A 19,251-nucleotide genomic window follows, 5' to 3' on the forward strand; every position below is an offset into this window, starting at 1 on the left:
TGTACCGAATCTTTTATCCCCTTTTAGAAAATAACTAAAAGGCACTAATGACTCAAAATCTCTGAGGTGTCTTTCCAATCAGTAGCATTTCTGTACCTATTTAAAATGCCAAGGAACCCTTCTTGAACACCTGCAACACACATCCCAGTGCAGACACAGGACCGACAGCTGTCTCCGCGCAGGAATGGAAACCAGCATTAGTCTAGCTCCACGGTTAGATACCCACCTCTCCACTAGCGAAAGTGCAATTGTTTGGAGCCTGGGCTTCAAACTCAGCAATATTACACAGTTGGCAGGGAATATTCCCACAGTGGCTTAAAATGTTGGGATCACTCTGCTCCAGAAGAATCTCTGAGGCCAAGGATCAAAGAAAAGCATGCCAGATGGTTCCTGCCGCTCTGCCAGCCTGCATGGGACAGGGAGTGGGATGCTGCTCCCTCTTCTGCATGGCAGGTGAAGGAGGATGAAGCTGGTCTCACACACAGATGGCAAACCCCTCCACGTCACCGGTGTTTGCACTCTGCGAAGAGGAAGAGCAGCTTGTCCTGTCCTAAGTGGCAATTAGTCAGACAGAAGTTATATCAAGTAACAGGGCACAGAAACATAACCTTTTGCCTGACGAGGTTTTCCAAATTGCCAGTCATCTGGAAAGGGTGTGTGCACGCGAGGGTCAGAAGTTTAGCCAAGGGTATATTAGTAGCATGGCAAGGCAATAAACTATCATGCAAGTATGTGCACATATTAGCTGTGTGTAGATTTGAAATCTTGAAACAGATTTCACTAAAGATTTAGGACTTTATTAAGGTCAAAAGGGTTATGCTGCAGTTCATAGGCACATTTGTTTTATTAATTGAGTCATAAGTTCTGGCAGCCTGCAAACAGATTTCAAAACATGCATCAGCTGCTTTCGATTGCCATAAGAGATCTGAAAACCTGCCAGTAAGTCTGTTTGCAGCTCTTAAAAATTTTGGCTAAAAATCTGTTTTAAACTATTAGCAATTACTTTTTTTTTTTTAAAGAAAAAAAAAAGTGTGCAAGGAGGAAGGGAGGGAGAGGGACAGAGAAAGAGAAGCACGTATTTTGTTTAGACTCCAAGCACAACAGTTACTGATCTAAGTGTGCTCCTCTGAAGGAGGCTGATTATTTTTTAGACAGTCAAAGCCTTGCTATTTCCCTGGCGTCCCAAACCTTAATGCCTATCAACTCGTGCAGCTCTTAGCGTATTTCAGAATAAAGAGGACTTGGTCAGCATCCTTCTGGAAAAGTAATGTCCAAGAAAAAGGGGAAGATGTCTCATTTTCATGCCTTGTTTTAAATCTGTTGAGCCCACAGGCCATGAAAGAAGGAAACAGTAAGAATTGAAGCAGCACAAAGTCAGGGACAGCACTTGCTAAGGTCTGTCACGTATACGTGCCAAAGAAGTACCAACAGACTAAAGAGCAGCTGGTTTTCTTGCATGGTACCAAGCACAGAGTGACCATGTCACAGCTCTGAGAAGGAGGAGAGGTTTCAGCTGTGCAGATAGTGTTTCAGATATGAGTCACCTGAGCTTCAAATGCGGTAAGACTCTCCTACTACCCCACCTCACTACCGGGATGATTTGTCAGCTGCCCTCTTAAAAGCTTCCATATCCAGAAGTGGCTAGATGCCAAAGACAGAGCTGCTCGGTTTGCCCTATTATAAAAGGGACTTGATTCATTGCAGTTCATCCTGATGACAGAAAAGGTTACAGATTTGGCACCTCCGTTTCCCCTGACTGCAAAATCAGCCTTTGAAAACCACTGTTCCAACCCCACTCACCCGTTGGGTTCTTCTGTGTCCACATTCCATTCCAGTCCCCTTGCCTTTTCCTCTTTTTGTGTCTTCTGGAGGCCAAGCAGTTCCTGTAAGAACACGAAAGTTGGTCAGAAAATGACTGTAAATTACCACATTTTGAAAACAGACTCAAAGTTTGGGTTCTTGAGCTCACACAGCTCCCTGGAGCTCAGTGCTCCTAAACGGGTCTGTGCTCTGGGCTCATACAAAGCTTGTGTTGGGTGCTGACCTGAGCAAGAACCAGACAAGAGTTGCGCCCAGAATCAACCACATCCACTCTCACCTCTGGCACCTCTAAAACACCTTCATGCTGCGTTCTGAATTACACCATCTTCCAGCAAATTTGTCAGATCTCACAATAAAATAAAACTAATCATCCAGGTACCTCAGCTAGGCCGACTGAAGCTGAGACATCCCTTAATTTTTCAGCACATTTACCTTCTTGCAGCCTTTGCAAGCAGCAATATGCTGTTCCCCTCTTCACGCTCCCTCTCGTCATACCGAGCTGCAGCACAGAACGGCTGGAAGAGACCACTACTGCATTTAGCTCCTCATGAAATCAGGTACCAAAATGCCTTCAGCTCTTTGGGCACAGCTCGTTGGAAGGGTCTGTGGTGGCACGGGGAGATCTGTGCTCACGTCCTTACCAACGAGGCCATCTCACTTCTCTGTGTAACTCTGTCAACACCAGTAAAAGATCTGATCATGGGAAATCTCGGTATAAAGCTACTATATAGCTCGAGGGTGCCTCTTGTTAACAAGTGTAACGCAGGCTACATAAACTGAAAGGCTGAAGTGTTTATTTACTCAAGAACAAGGTTACTACCTTGTAAACAGGAAGCACCCTCAAGCTATCCCAGCTGTATTCAGGGGAACCCAGGCTCTGCCGAGCAGCCCTGGAATGGCAGGATTGTCCCAGGGAGCCCCCAGGGTGCTGATTCGTTTTGGTTTTCTATCTGGGATGGTACCTTCCCCTGAACATCATTTCATTTGTGGTGTATGTGACCACCTACGCTGCCAAGGGACTGCCCTAACCAGCACCCTAACAAGACACCAATCAAATATATACATTTGTTAAAAGCAAACATTTATCATTCGAGCTTTTAAGTCTTTTTCTGTTATGGAGTCATCACTGTCAGCCCACAAAATGGATTTACTCCTTTGCTGGTAAGAAAGCACCATGTTTTTTACTGAAGGACTTTTTCCATAGCTGGAGTCAAAGGAGATAAACCACCCTGGCCATCAGCTATAGAGCAGCAAATAGTTTGGGATCTCATGAGGTTTTAGCAGCTTTTTTCACTTTACCAACTTTACCACCTAATTCCATACACTTCACCTCCAACAAATCACCACGAGCAATTTTTTTTCCAATAAGCTCTTTTGCTGTATCAGCTATTTTTTCCAATAAAAATATTTTTGCCCTGTGGTTTCTGTCTTCAGCTTCTTTTTCATCTGAGCTGGAAACAAGTTGGTTATTTGTGAAACTTTTATTATTGGTTCAACCAATTGAAAAAGTTTCACATGTTTTGGCCTCATTAGTAATCAAGTTAATGACTTTTCCCATAAAAAAGCCAGAAGTGATAAATCAATTTATGATTTCTCATAGGGAACTCCATGCACGTGGGGGCTGAAGGAATATCTGATTGAGGAACAGCACTTTACCCAGGAAGAAAATTCAAGGAAGGATTTGTTAGCGTGCAGAATCGGTTTGTGTGTACAGCAGCCAAATGATACAAGCATTTAGCTTGGAGAAGAGGAGGCTGAGGGGAGACCTCATTGCCCTCCGCAACTACCTGAAAGGAGGTGGGAGAGAGGTGGGTGTTGGCCTCTTCTCCCAGGTGAATAATGACAGGACCAGAGGAAATGGTCTGAAGCTGCGGCAGGGGAGGTTTAGATTAAACATTAGGAGGAATTTCTTTACTGCAAGAGTGGTCAGGCACTGGAACAGCCTGCCCAGGGAGGTGGTTGAGTCTCCATCCCTAGAGGTATTTAAGAAACGTCTAGATGTGGCACTTCAGGGCATGCTCCAGTGGCAGAGATTGTAGGTTGGTTGTTTGTGGTGGTTTGTGATTTTTTTTTTTTTCCTTTGGTGTGTGTATGGTTGGAGTCGATGATCTCCAACGTCCTTTCCAACCATGAAGATTCTATGATTCTATGATTTAAGAGTCCATAAAAACTCTTTCACGAGTGAGACCATAATAGTTATTGGGTCAAAAATCACCTTGCAAAAAAATTTGCTACAGTTGTGTCTAGGGAATAGAATTTACACTTTCAGAATAACTGTTATCAGCTCTTCAGATCACTATTTTAGATTGGCCTAAACCTTCAAAAAGTTTGAATTAGAGGGGTTTTTTCCCCCCATCTTATTCCTTAAAGCTAACAATAAAAATCTCCAAGGAAAATCCACTGGGGAATGGTGGCATTCTTGGCTATGCTGGTGTCCTGGGGTATTTGAGAAAGGCCATAACTACAAAGCAATACAGCCCATGAGAGATTTCAACTCTGGCCTAAGCCCACCTAAGATTTAAGAATGCAAGTCAATGCCCGACTCAGGATTTTCTACCTAAGTATGACAGAGGTTACGGTTGGACACTTCATGGGGTTTTTTTTAAACAATGGGTGAGTTCACCCTGTGTGAGACACCACTACTCTAACCAAAACTATGCCTTTCTTTTAATTTCTGGGTTCCCAACCAATTACTCATGGTTCTAAAAAAGAAAAAAAATAAAGTGCTCATGAGCTGTGAATATGGAAATTCAAGCTAGATTATTAGAAAGTACGCAAACAAGTATCGAGCTTGGCTTCTAGCAAGACAGACAGGGAGAGGGCATGTGCAGACATTTCCATTCATAAAAACATTTGTGGGGCTCGTGTATTCTCACATCTCCATTGATTTTAAAGGAAAAAAAAACATTTCTATCTCTTCATGTTGCTATGCACACCAGTACACACAGTAATAAGGAACTTAGATTACAAAGGGTTTATTTGTATTAAATTAAATATACTTTTTTTTTTCTTTTCACCAAACTCAACTACTATAACCAGTGCACTTTGCCATTAAAGTGTAAAGACAGGCAGCACGTTGAAGGGCAAGGACTGACACCAACAGACCTCTCTCTTGTACTGAAGAGCATTCAACACTGCTTGTACCAGCAAGCTTATTTGTGGAACACAGTGTACTTGGTCTGTTCTGTACACAACAGGGCCCTTATGTTAGTCATTTAAATTTATAGCGGCTTTACATTTTTCAACAATTCCTGTTCAAATCGCATATATTTATTTAAAGCTTGCCCAGCGTCTGGTATTTACAAATACTGCCATATATCTTAAAGCACGAGTCATTCCCAATTAGCTGAAGTGTTTAAAAAATCATCATATATTGTGAATGATGAAAGATCACAGAAGGAGGTCTCCTAATGGATGACAGGTGCAGGAATGAAAGCATCTGAAGACTATAAGCCAAAATCTAAGAAGTCGCAGAATATCATAATTCACTTTAAATTGCACCCAGGTCACAAAGTCAAATAGGACCTTTGGCTCAGAAGGTATTTAAAACTACCTCTCTTTTCATAACAGAAACAACCCCTCAAAAAATGCTGATTCTTATAATTGAGATATCTGAAGTCAGCTCCATATGGAGAACAAATAAAAATAAATTATAAATAAAAAACCCATAAAATTGAAAAGTGTAGATTTTTTTACCTCTGCTTTTAGGGAGCTATAAAGAGCCTAGATAGCTCTGGTCATCCCCAAATTTCTCCTAGACTTCTGTTTGATTACAAAACTTTGAAAACCAGGCAGGTTAACTCATATATTTAAAAGTCTGCATCCACTACGCCTTGTAGTTACAAGACTACTTTAGGCTCTTCAAACACAGATGATTCTTTAAATAATCTTTGTCCCAAAAATAACATAGAGTGAGATCAACAGATTAGTTGGATCAAAATCTCCAAATCAGAGTCTCATTTGATTGACACAATTATCTTCGTTTCTTTTTCTGAACTTGCAGTTGTAGTACAGGAATATTGCACAGACCTAAGGTGGTCCTGCCTGCAGTTAAGGTGGTACATGTTGGTATTGTGCTGTACCACAGCAAGGTGCATTTTTTCCAAGACTGAGCAATAATTTTCTACTTGTAAATGCTCTTACCATTACTTTGAAAGTAGGGAAGTTTAAAACATGAAGACACTTGAACAGTTACAAATAGTTACCAAATGAGGTAGGCGGGTAAAGATAGAGCTATGGAAATACAACCTACCTTGAGTCACTGTGGTATCATCACACCACCATGAACACATTGTAAGGTTTGGACAACTCCATAGACCTTTAAATGGATGGAAGTAAAATTAACTGCAGATAACCAAAAAACCCCAACATGTATCTGCCGTGTAACTCTAAAGCACAAACCTTGAATAAAGCCGGACCTTCAGTGACAGCCGGACATTTCATGGGTCTTCGCAAGGTTGAATAGACCACAGACCTAGTGGGCATACACAACTCTCGCTCACTTGGAAATTCCATTCAATGTGGCTTTTTTGCCATTTTCTGCATGTTTTTTCCTCAAGATATGTGTGTCAAGACCACTTGCTATTATTATGAGCCAAAACAATATTCAGGCAAGTCAGTTCAGGGACATATGATGCTATTTTAGGTCATCATGCACTAGCGACAGGACAAGAGGCAACAGGCACAAACTGTAACACAGGAAATTCCATCTCAACATGAGGAGGAACTTCTTTCCCGTGAGGGTGGCAGAGCCCTGGCACAGGCTGCCCAGAGAGGTGGTGGAGTCTCCAGCTCTGGAGACATTCCAAACCCGCCTGGAGGCATTCCTGTGCCACCTGCTCTGGGTGACCCTGCTCTGGCAGGGGTTGGACTGGATCATCTCCAGAGGTCCCTTCCAACCCTGACCATTCTATGATTCTGTGAAGTTGAAGGTGACCACGCTGAAGAAGTTTGGAGAAAGCCAAAACATGAAATCCAGAAACAGAAACCTCTCTAAAATTGCCACAGTTAATCAATATAAATCAAAGATAAAGGCATTACAGCCCGGTCAGACACACAGATACCATGGGCAAACCACTACATCCAAAGGGAACCAGTAAAACCAACTAGCTGGCCTAGACAGCTCCAGAAGCTCTCAAAGTGAAAAAAGCCACCGTGTCACTTAGAGCATGGCCATGCAAAACCTCATCCAGGAATTTGTGTCATCTACCCATATCACAGCAGAGACGCAAAAGAAAACACCACAGTCTCCATCCAGGGACCAGAAATGGGCAGAAAGCAGCAGAGGATATACAGCACTTGGCCGCTCCCAGAATCCTAGAAGGACTGTAACCAATATAGACTCATTTCCAAAGCAATGAGGAGACCAGAGGGAACTCCAGACTCAGTAACAGCACCCTCCTTACAGACTCCACCACACTCTGCAGTGTAAACACACCCCTGCACCACACTCAAGGCAGATAATTAATCTTTAATCAAGTTTCATGTGCAAGTTTAAAACACGTGCAAATGTTACGTGCTCCTCCGTCCAGACCTAGGCACGTACTTTGCATGTGCAAAAGGAGTCTCCATAAATATGCTTTTTATTTCCTAAGAGCTGCACCACAAATTCCATAAAGCATTCATTTCATACAATCTCACGATATTTGTCAAACAAGATAATACTACGAAGAGCCAGAAAGGGTATGAAAAACCACTGGTAGAAAGAGATACGATTCGTATTTCGAGTAGTGGATCAGTTGCAATGGAATCTGTTTTTCATCATATCTTGGTACCAAAGCTAATGCGGCTGCTGATCACACAGAGATACTGGTGTATTTCAGTATCTTTCTGAAAACCCCAGCATTTCAAAGAGAATTCTCTTTCTCTTCAGAAAAAAAAAAAAAAAATATCAAAGCAGCCCAACACCTTACACAAGTCACATACCGCAGCTTCCGTTGCTCCAACTGCAGCAAGGACAATGTCCAAGCTGCCGGATAACACAGTTCTTACCTTGCCGATTGCTTTGCCGATGTCACCAAACTCATTTTGGGTCACCCAGGATTAGGACAAGGCAAAACCACCCAGTGGTGCAGCTGGATCAGAGCCGCGAGCTGCTGGGTTAAGAAGAAGGAAGGTGAGGGAAGATAGGACATCAGCTTCACTGGCAGGAGTGTTTCTTTCCTGACCCCAGGACGCCTGCCATCAGTCACCTCACAGAGTGGGACAAGAGGCAGTTTCATTACAGGTGGGTAATCCCAAATGGAGCACAGAGGCCTTCTTCACCCAGTGTTTTACACAAAGGTTATTCAGCTCTTACTCCTCAAAAATGTACCTCCAGGTACATTAAGCCACATGTGATATATAGAGATCGTTTCCCTTCATCTGTATTCTTTCAGCCATTCCCAGCAACTAATTATTTTTAAAAAGAGAAAGAAAAAACAAAACCTGTGTTGTGCGTTAAATCCTGTTGTCTGACTTTGGTAGCATTTCTTGCTATGACAGTTAAAAGCGGTACTGTGAAAAATATTTTGTCTCTACTTACACAACATTTCTAGAAGTCTCCGAAGTTTTCGATGTTTGTTTGCCAGCCGAAGCATTTACAAATTGGTCAGAGAAGGTCCCAGTTCAGTTATCCCAGGAGAAGTCATGGTATATGGTTCCAGGCTTAACTGAAGCGGCGGAGGGTGTAACCACCAGGAGGAGCCCCAGCGTCGGGTGCCTCTTGGATTATACTTTGCCTGGTATAGTGATTTCTCTATTTCAAAATAAAGAATTTAAAAGCAGCGAGTACAATTTTCAATGGACAGATATAAAGCAGAACTACCTTTCATTTTTTGTTTTATATTAGAGTATTTTCTCTGTCTTTTGGAAATTTGTTTCTCCCTTAAAATTAATATTTTGCAATTATAATGGTTGTAAAGAGTATTTCTAAATAAGAACTGGAAAACTGTTGCCCCTCTGAGTCTGCTGGCAGACCACGAGCACCTCTGCTGCCATTCGTTGCTTTCCTCAAGCAGAAAGGGTCACCAGATCTTCCCATGCCACATCTGCAGAAGAGACCCTGGGAGGAGCACAGCAGTAGATCAGAATCATGCCAGTCTCAATCTGCAAATTCTAGTGTAATTCAGACCCATGTGAGAGCACGTTAAGAGCACCCTTTTCCTTTAGGGATTAAAAAATAAAAATAGAAGAGTGGCTGGTCAGCACATCCACGGTAATATTTTCAAGCCAAACGAAAAAACACAGTGGAAATGAAAGTGCTCAGAGTTCCTAATTTTCGACTAGTAGGAAGCTGAGAGGAGCATTATCTTGGCCCTGAGAATTACTCTTCCCCACCATTAGAACAAATCCTTCCAGCTCTGCTACACGGGGTACACAGAACCGAAGCTTCAGAGGTCACGCGTCTCCCAATAGTTCTCCCTGGATCTTTGAATCAACTGCGAATGCAGCAGGAAGAGCATACTGAAAAAAAAAAAAATCACTGCACTGACTTCAATACCTAAATAAGGCCTAGAAGCCCAGCTCTGAAAACCTTTGAACTAAATCGTAGCAGTGAACTTCAGCCCCCACCCAGCTGACATCTGAACCGCTGAAAAACTAGTCCAATTACACCCCAGCTCGGCAGCAAGACAAGGCAGCTGTACGAATGTATTAGCCTTTTGCTATCATATCCAAACCATCTGAAGTCGAAGTCACCAGCCCTTAAATCAGCAGCAGGAAGGCAGCGCTTCCAGCTTGCAGCAAGTCAGAGATGCAGCTAAAACTTCAGCCTTAAAACTAAAAAAGTTTGGGCTTACCTGGGGGTCACCTTTACTGAAGAGCACAAATTGCAAGGATAATACTATGTCACCTACAGGATTTCACGGGGTTTGATGCATCACCAGAAAAGTCTCAGTTCAAAAGATGGATTAACGGGTATTACCGACAGAACACAGCTCCAGCACCAGCCTGCTCACATCTCAGACGCAAACCCGTGCGGCTTGTAAGCTGCCTTTCCACTTCAAGTCGGGATGTAACAGGGCGATGTTAAGAGTTCATCCTTCTGCTGTTTGCTAGTTAAATAAGGACTCCCTTTGATTTTAAATTACTTAAAGTTCTTGATTAGACTAAGGCAACCTGACTGGAAACAGTTTTTATCTGCATCACGGCATGAATACACTGACTTAAAGAGGACAATAAATGCGAGAAATCATCTAGGTTTGGCTATTAAGAGACAACCTGCCTGCAGCCGCATTTGCGAGGCGCTTTATTTCTTCTCCTTTAGAACTGATGTAATCTTTCAAGAGCTGTAAGATTTAGAAAGCCACACAACATGGCAGTTGTTTTCCTATTAGCGTACCCCATGCAGAGAAACCCGGCAATTATCACCTTTGTGGAATGTGGTCTGCCTGTGTTACATTCGCTTTGACCTCCAGCGCGGGTCAAAAGATGTCACTTTCTGGAGAAGTCTGTGGCTATTGTGTCATCCAAAGAGAAAATACTGCCCTTGCAGAAGGCCCGGGAGCCTTTTAAAACATGCTGGTATAATGCAGAGGAATTCCTGCGTCCTCCCTCTTGCTGTGTCACTCGGCAGCTGGCTCTGCAAAAGGTCTTGCAGAATATTCCTACCTCAGGCATTTTTGCAGCCCTGCCAGGATTATCATAGTTATAGTCGGTTTTTTAGTTATCTTTTTTCAAATCCACCAAAAATGAGGTCCAGGCAAAATTAGCCATATCGTACCTAGCGATGACTCCAATTCAGCTTTGCCAAAATCCTAACCCTTAAAGACGAAACGCTCATGACTTCAAAGAAACCAGGATTCAGGTCTAAAAACATGCAGACAAGTACGTTAAGTGGAAAAAATTCTGAACAGAATTCTCTTCACTCACAAATTAAACCAGCCCAAGCAGTTTCTGGTCCAACTCCGGCAAACCTGGTTATTTGCACAAATAAGTCTCCTTCATGTCACTCTTGTATTAGTCAAATAATTGCAGTGAAGCCAGCCAGTCTGTTACAGCCCACAAAGCCCAAGCCTGCAAGAGTCCGGCCCAGTTCATCATCTTCTCCAATGCCTGCAAGACGACAGACACGCTACGGAGCTTGGTGCCTGCGCTGGAAGCGCCTCTGTAGGAAGGTTGATTAACTTAATGATATTTATATCGTCAGTGGGTTATCTGCAATTCAATCAAAGACCAATCAAGGTCTGTTTATTAGTGTATTTTTAAAAGGCATTTAGAACCTAGGTTGGGTACTTATTGAATAAAGCTAATAAATAAGATTACAAGAATCAAATCACTGCTCTTTGAAAATAGCACTTTCTGTGGCAAGGAACGATTTACAATCATTACTGATTTGAAAAGGAATGAAAAGATGAAAGAAAAACATGAGCAGAAAAAGGGGCCAAGTAAGCCATTTATTTTTATTTTTTCAAGAGGATTTGCTATCAGTGTATAAACATCACACAGGATCCCGGGATGGTATTATTTCTCATTGCAGATGTGTACCGCAAGACTGGTCTCCTCAGTCTCCCAAACTGGTTCTAATATTTTTCTTGTTTGGATTGTAACTTGACCCGCACCTTCAATTCATGTTTTGTTCGTGTATACCTTTTATGCTGGATGACTTTACTTGTCTTCATCACCTCAGCAAGTCAGAAGGGAAACATTTTTAAAAGCTGTGGCGTTACTCAAGCTGTGAGGTGGGCGACTCGAGAGGAGCAACATCTTAAAACATTCTGCGCAGGGGCAAGCAAAGAGTCAATAAGGAAATACCATAGTTAGGCTCTTTTTAACTTGCTGAAAGCGTGAGACAGCAGTTCATTTCCTGATCACTCATGTGGAAATGGTAAAAAATAATTAAGAGCAATGACTAATCAGCAAATCAAAGCAAATATTAAATAAGCAAACGTGCTTTCTACCATCAAGTTCAGTCTGCAAATGAGCAATGGCATTCAAAAGTTTAGCCTTTAGACCAATTAAAAAGGGTACATTAAAAGAAAAAGGATTTGGTTTATGGCTACATCGTGTTAGAACATCAACAACAGGAGTTACGGGAGCTGTTGGAGCCACGTGGTAAAGACTGGAACAAAACATGAGAAATTGCTTTAAAGTCAGAAATAAATCCTAAGCCAAAACAAAAAGTGAGTGTACACGGGAAAAGCAAATTACCCCCTTTGCTCATATCCTACCTCAATTACATTTCACTACTGCTTCTGAGCTGGCCGTATCACGATGGCAATAATTGGATGTGGGGTCCTGACTGGCCTGGGAAAGCGTTCGCTCTGTTTCCTGTCCTCCACAAAGAGCTTGCTTGGGTTTAGGGCTATACAGGGGGCCACTAAAGCTAGAGATTAGGAAAAGACATTGCCACTCCCACACACACACACTTTGGTAATGAGGTGTGCAGTCCGTCTGGGAAGAGGCTCATGAAAACAGTTTGCCATAACACCAAGGAGGCACATCGCTGGAGCAAATGAAATGAGCAGGACAAGCAATGCTCAGACTCAGGAAGTTCTGTTAGACGCACTAATCCTTCTTCCCCCGTGCCCATTTTGGTTCTTCTCTATTATATATTTTCAGATCTGCCTTAGGGCATTGGTATACATCAACCACTGAGATCCCAGTTGAGCTATGCTCATCTCTGTTCAAAAGACGACCGATTCCACCCTGCTAAGGGCTTGCATGCACTTTGCAGCCCCAGCCCATCTCAAAAGGGCTCCACTGAAACCCATCAGGAGCTCCCCCCGCACTGTCTACTCTATCACAGTATCTTCAACCTGCTCCTCTCCTCAGTCCCCATGTGCTGCACACGTACTCCAGAGAGGAAACGAAAGCTTGGTCCACAAACATCTGTAGGTTAGAGATTAGTCTAGTAACAAGGCTTTCTTCATCATATGGTTTAGCCCCTAAATAGTTTTTTTGTAAGCACTATAGGAACACAGTTTTGGGGGGCAATAAATAAGCACCATATTGATATAAAAAACAATGTCCTACTTGCCTTGTTGGTGGAGCCTGAACTCAAAATACCCACCTCTGAGCCTACCTGGATTCATAACTCCATTTCCTTTCCTTTTCTCCTTGGGGCCTGCCCTCAGACAGGTCCTTACCACTGTCTTCTCCCCACCGTAACCTGAAGATGAGGATATTCAGTCTCCTGTTGCTGAGCATGATTTGCCCCTAATTTAAATTCGTAACAGCTAACTCTACGATATGGAAATTCCAAACAGCAGCTGTTACACTACCCCTCCTCAACGCACTGCCTTTGGTAAATCTGTTTATCAGTGGAAGAAAGGGACAGAATTCAGTAAAGTCATACTTACGGCTAAGATGCAAGAATGAATACGGTCCTTGATTTTTAAAGAAAACTGTCACAAGTTTGCAATTCCTGTCTGCCGAGCATCAATCTTTTGAAACAATGCACGAAGGACCCATGTAGTAGTAGCTTAGTGTCAGACAGGGAAACAGCAGTGGTTCTTGCAAGCAAATCCTGCGGGTAGAACACAAAACATCAGACTGATTATGTTGGAATCTCTTTTCCCAGATTTGCAAAGTACTTTTGCTAGGGAGATCCTTGGCAAAGAGTAGCATCATACATTGGACTGTGTTCAGCCCTGATACAAGTTCACTGAATTTAATGAGGAATGAGCGTAGTCTATTAGATGATAAATTCTCAGAACATAATTTGATAATAGATATCACGTGATTAAAACTTCAGAAGGTTAAGATGAGGCAGAGGAGGGCAAAGACAGGAAAGAAACCAGAACAAGTCACCATGCAAAGGAAAGCTCATTACAATTGTTTCCAGGCATTGTAAGTCTCCTCCTGCTCAACAAGCCAACCATCTGGTTGTATTTATACTGATCCAAAATATGTATTTGCTGGGCCATTTGTACCATCAGCTAGCTCAAGACAAGGATGCTCAGACACCTGGGGACCGCAGTGTTGAGACAACACTGAGAAGGGAAACATCAGCTTCAGGGGCAATAAGCTTTTAAAAAAAACACAGAGCTACCAGGGTGGCCAGGAGGATAAGGCAATGAGAAGAAACACATGGACTGCTTGCAATTTGCAAAACACATGAACTCCTCCCAGTAATCCCATTTCATCCCATTGTTTAGAAGAACTTCTAGCAGGAGGGTATGACCTGAAAGGAAAAGAGCAGCACACCAATCCTCTGCCACGTGGTTGACATGGGCTGGTGCATGAGTGCTGCACGGTGAAACTAGGGAGGCAAAAAGATTCTAGGATTTGTTAAGTGCACAGGGGCTGGAAGTTAAACCACTGCACCTGCACTCTGACCCAGCACCACCATCACAGTTGATTTCTAATTCCAAAGTGTTCATAAAATCCCATTGTTGCAACCAGGCCCCCTCACGGACACTCTAAGGAAAGACTCCTCGACATGATGGAGTCTTGTACAAATCTACAATACCTCAACAGATCTCTCAATCACATAGAAAATGGGTATTTTTCTTCTACATACTCTCAGCAGAAGTGTTACTTACCTGTAATTACAGCAAAATAAATGTCTAGCACTTAAAAATAATAGAAAAAAAAACCACAGCAAAGCCCATCTAACATGAAGATCAGTTTCAAGACAGATCAAAGTCATTTATGCAGGACTACGATAGAACCAAGACCAATACAAAACCACTGGATCAGACAAAGTTGTGCGTGGTGTTTACCTGGGGTCCCAAAATGTGAAAGGGAGAATGAAGACTAGTGCAAAGCTAACACGCAACCACACTGACATCAGTGGGAGCTTCTGCCATTGATTTGGTCATACACAGTATTTATCAAGCTAAAAGAGATTTTTCAGAAGTGTCTTTTCCAAACCAGAAGGGAAAGTCTGTTGGAGAGTTAGGGACTGATGTAACAGACTGTTCCACTGCTGGAAAGGTACTAAGAACAGCACATAATGTGCTGGTGGACACCAGGTTGGACATGAGCTGCCACACACCCTTGTGACAAAGAAGCCCATGGTCTTCTGAGCTGCATGAGGAAGAGCCCTTCCCCTCTGATCAGCACCGGTGAGGGCACATTTGGAGCTCTGGGTCCAGGTCTGGGCTCCCCAGAAGGTGCTTAAGGGAGCATCTGACATCATTTGTGGCTGGACTAGATGATCTGAAAAGGTCCCTTCCAACCTAGGCAATTCTATGATTCTATACAAGGAGCTGAGAGAGCTGGAACTGTTCAACCTGGAGAAGGCTCAGGTCTTATCCATGTATATAAATGGATGGGGGAGTAAAGACAACAGAGACAGAGTCTTCACAGTGGTGTCCAGTGAAAGGAAGAGAGGTAACAGGCACAAACTGCAATACAGGAAATCTCATTCAAAAGGTAAGAAACTTTTACATAAGGGACTAGAATAGCATACCTAGAGAAGTAGAGTCTCCATCCTTGGAGATATTCAAAACCCAATTGTACACGGCCCTGAGCAACGTGCTCCAATGTACCCTCCTTTGAGCGGGGGCGGGGGGACGACAGGGAGGAGGGGGGTTGGACTAGGTGATTTGCAGAGGTCTCTTCCAACATCAAATATTCTGTGATTTAATATGCTTCTTGAATACAATTTCAGTTGCAAGACTGAAAAAAAGCTCCCAAATTCAGGCTTAGCTATAGAAAAAAAAAATTGCAATTCACCATCCTTTATTCAGGATATTTTTTTTGGAACATCATGCATTTTACTGCACGCTTGGGAAGTTTTCTGGAACAGCAACAAAAGCTGAGCTCCCAAGCACATGATTAGAAAGCCAGATATTAACCCAAATGCTTCCTACTGGAAAATTTATTGCCAATCCGTGCGAGGCAGATGAGATTTGGGAAACAAATTCTTCTAAACTTTGGGACGAAACTTTCTAAGTTTAGATTTGCATCTGCTTTTTGGATCTTGAACTTAGTTTAGCTACTGATTCCAAGGGACGGTTTTCTAAATATTCATCATTCAGCTAAATTCACACCAGGAACCAGTAATGATAATGAAGAAAACGATAGTCCCATCTTGAAGCGGCAGCTATTCTCATACCTACGGCTATTGTAAAAAATGCTGATTGTCTCATCTTTAAAATAAAACAAAAGATAGGAGAGAAGGGGGACACATCACCAAAAAGAAAAAAAAAAAGAAAATAAACTAAAAAAAAAAAGAAAAACCCAACAACCCACAGCTCTGAAAAGGAAAGGGATAGCAATGTGCCTTTATGCAAACTTAAAAACTATTCTTGAGTTTCAGAAGACTGTTTTTTCTTATGGTTGGTTGAGTGATTTTCAGTTTAAAACCAAACTGACACATGACTTTTTTAGATGTCGGTGCTCTTTCACACACGGCGTTCTTTCCAACTTTCAGACCTTTAGCACAAGAATAACCTCAGCCTTTTCCCCTACGTCTCACCTGGCTTACCCCAAAGTGACAAGTCAATCTCTGTTCCTTCCAAATAGGACTTAGGGCCTTCGGAACTGCTTAGCTATCAAAAAAATTCCCTTTCTGGGAGCCACCTTCCAACATGACCTCTAGCCTTTCCATCAGCTGGATGGCTGAGGAACCAGCAAGAAACGCTATTTAAATGAGGGGAGAATTTAAATTACACAAACCCACTTTTTTTTCTTCCCAATGATAAAACTTAAAACTTCATTAGATTTTCAGATATGAAAGTGGATCAATGTGCAACATAAGGAAGTTTTGTAAAAAGAGGTTTTACGAAGCATGTTATTTTTCTAATTGTTGTAGATTAATGATTATTCCTTTGGCGCTTGCCTTCGGACCTGAAATAAAGAGCACATCAAACCATCTTCTTTTTTGCATTTACAAGCAGAATTTTACTTCAAAATTAAATTTTGGGTTAAAGAATAAAATATAATATTCTTTATAAAATTACTTTTAAAAAAAAATCTTGAAACACACTGAAAACATTTCCCAAAATGGTTTTTTTTTTGGGGGGGGGGGGGGGGTGTCCCTCAAAGAATACTGCACACACTTACTGAAAAACTGTGGAAAAAAAAAATCAACATTATAATTTCAAAACAATGGAAATTTTGTGGAAAACATATGAAAAAAGACAACGAGCTCCTCTTGTTAAAGCAGTCACTGAAAACAGCTCCTCTTTAAGAAAAGACAAAATCAAAAACAAACAAAAAACCCTACCGTATCTAAAATACCTGTCTCGGATCTCAAAAGTGCTGTGAATAAGATAACAGTTGTATTGCAGAGAGATATGGCTAAGGAAAATGAATGAAATTGGTTGCTTGACTTCAGCCAAGCTAGAGGACCTCTTAATAAACTGAGACTTACTTTCTCCCTGCCTCCTCTCATTTTGAGAAATGGAGACTTTAAATTTGTATCATCAGGGTGGCGCAAAAGGCCAGGGAGAACTCTACGGGGAAAGAATATAGTAAAAATTTTGGGTGATGTCACTACACAGAGAAATTTTTGTCTAGAAAAGTGAATGAGGAATTTCAGCAACAGTCCATGTCTCACCTCAATGTATTCTAAAAATACTTGTCTAGTTTTAAGCACATTTTGAAGAACACTCAGTACGAAGAAGATTGTGCAGAAGATTATACAAGAAGTATATAGAGAGAGGAGTTTCTTTTAAAAGATTTTGAGACATAACAAAAGCTGTTTTAACAAGTAAGCCAGACACTTAAAAATGGCCCACATTCAGCCGGTTCCAGCCAGCTCCATAACTTCTCCCCACATACGGCAGCTATAGACCTGACCCAGGTTCCCATTAACTCATTGCATGAGTTCTATTCTTTTGTTAAAGTAGGGGTACAAGCACGTGCTTAAATAACTGAGAGATCTGTAGGAAATATGGAAAGACATATTTCACTGTACTAAAAGCAAGGAACAGTCAATGTTTTAATGAATCAATTATATTTCAAAATGGACTTCTGTTTTGTTTTACATTTCCTTCCCCTGTAAATGGCATGCCAGCTTCAATACTTCACTCAATAAACGACTACTAAATGAGTGCAAAGTTACAGGCACGTTGGTCTCTATGACAGGCCATACATAATCACCATAGAAATATATAATTACACCTGTCAACCTCATCTCATGCAATTGATTCAATAACTAACAATGTCAGTAGCAGGCTAAGCTTAGAGGTCTCCCTGTGTGAAAATACTCATACATGGCTAAACATCTTGGTATTTTAATTGCCTGTCATACTGCCAAGGTTCCTATATTGTACCTATCTCCACAGCAACAGGCTGGAATGAGTAAAGCACATTTAATAACTGAAAAAAGTGAATTTATAAGCTTGCAGTTATTTTACGGCTCTTACAGAGTATTCTGAAGACAGCTGGAGATGTGGTTGTATTGGAGCAGAACGTGGTTTTTTTCTTCTCTGGGCAGATTGTGTGTATGTGCGCGCTATGAATTAAAACTCATCATATAAATCTGAAAATTGTTTCTAATTACAGCTACTGGAAAGGTCAGCTCATGCCTGGAAGCGTACACATGTCCAGCTTGACAGGACATTTAATCGCAACACACCAGGAATGGTTGTGTAAAAACAGCTTCTTAAAGGCTCCTAAGGACTTAATCACGACGTGTTTGTTAATAATAATTATCAATATTCCGTCTAATATTCTAAATTACTTGTAAGCTGCGCTGCACTGAAAGGCTCTAATGTGCCCAAACGCTAACCCCACTGAACTTGACAGCCGGGCTCCCGGTGCCCTTAGCAAGCAGTAGGATTTACGTCTACCGTCTGGCAGTCTGTGCTAATTGCACATGAAGACGACAAGGGCAAAGTCTTTGTAGCCTGAACTTTTAACAGTGACAGAGTAAAACCAAACAGACTGGGTCAGGGAGAGGTACTAAGCAGAGATCCACAAGGAGATGAAAGACCAACAGACACTGGGAGCTGATGGGAAAGAGAATGAATTCTTTCCCCAGGAAAGAGACAGGAGCCAACAAAACACATGGCTGGTAAAAAAATAATGTGGAAAATGAGGAGGTTAAACAGGTAGAAGAAATGCTCCACATTAGCAATGGGTAGTTTTGGAGGCTTCCACACTTCAGGACTTTAAAACCAACATTGCAATGTATATTCTGTTCACATTTTACTCTAGTACAGACAAGCCTCCACCTACATGAAAGCTAAATTGCTTTCAAACAATTCATAAACTCAAAATACTAATGAACAAAAGTAAACAAACGGCATCATTGAAGAAATCCTTCTACTCACCAGCATACTGACGGAACACGAGTGGGTGCGAACGCTCAGGTGTTTAGTTGAAATAAAGTAACATCTCTCTACCACCTCACTCGCTCTGCAGACCTGCCAGGCTGTGCTCTCTCTCCAATCACTGTTCTCTGGGCCTCTTCAATCCTCCTCTGGGTTTTGGCTGCGTTTGGCTTTACTTCTTAGACTCATCCAACATCGCCATGAACCAAGATCCTTAAACATAAAGAGAAAGGTGCAATTCCAAAGTCATCACAGAAGAAGCAAAAAGCAGCGATAATTT

At 41.9% G+C, this 19,251-nt stretch overlaps 1 long non-coding RNA gene across 2 annotated transcripts; it reads right to left on the reverse strand.

The window, feature by feature from the left end:
* Nucleotides 1-1,815: 1,815 nt before the first annotated feature.
* On the reverse strand, nt 1,816-13,256 carry LOC134521164 (uncharacterized). Of its 2 annotated transcripts, none has more exons than XR_010072662.1 (4): nt 13,101-13,256; nt 8,345-8,557; nt 7,813-7,913; nt 1,816-1,883 (listed from the first exon to the last, which is right to left on the reverse strand). It is a non-coding gene; the product is annotated as an uncharacterized LOC134521164 (long non-coding RNA). The 2 variants fall into 2 exon arrangements; XR_010072663.1 differs by having other exon boundaries at nt 7,813-7,916.
* Between the last annotated feature and the right edge of the window lie 5,995 nt (nt 13,257-19,251).

The sequence above is a fragment of the Chroicocephalus ridibundus genome, chromosome 9, assembly GCF_963924245.1.
Source record: "Chroicocephalus ridibundus chromosome 9, bChrRid1.1, whole genome shotgun sequence".
In the NCBI taxonomy this organism is placed as follows: domain Eukaryota; kingdom Metazoa; phylum Chordata; class Aves; order Charadriiformes; family Laridae; genus Chroicocephalus; species Chroicocephalus ridibundus.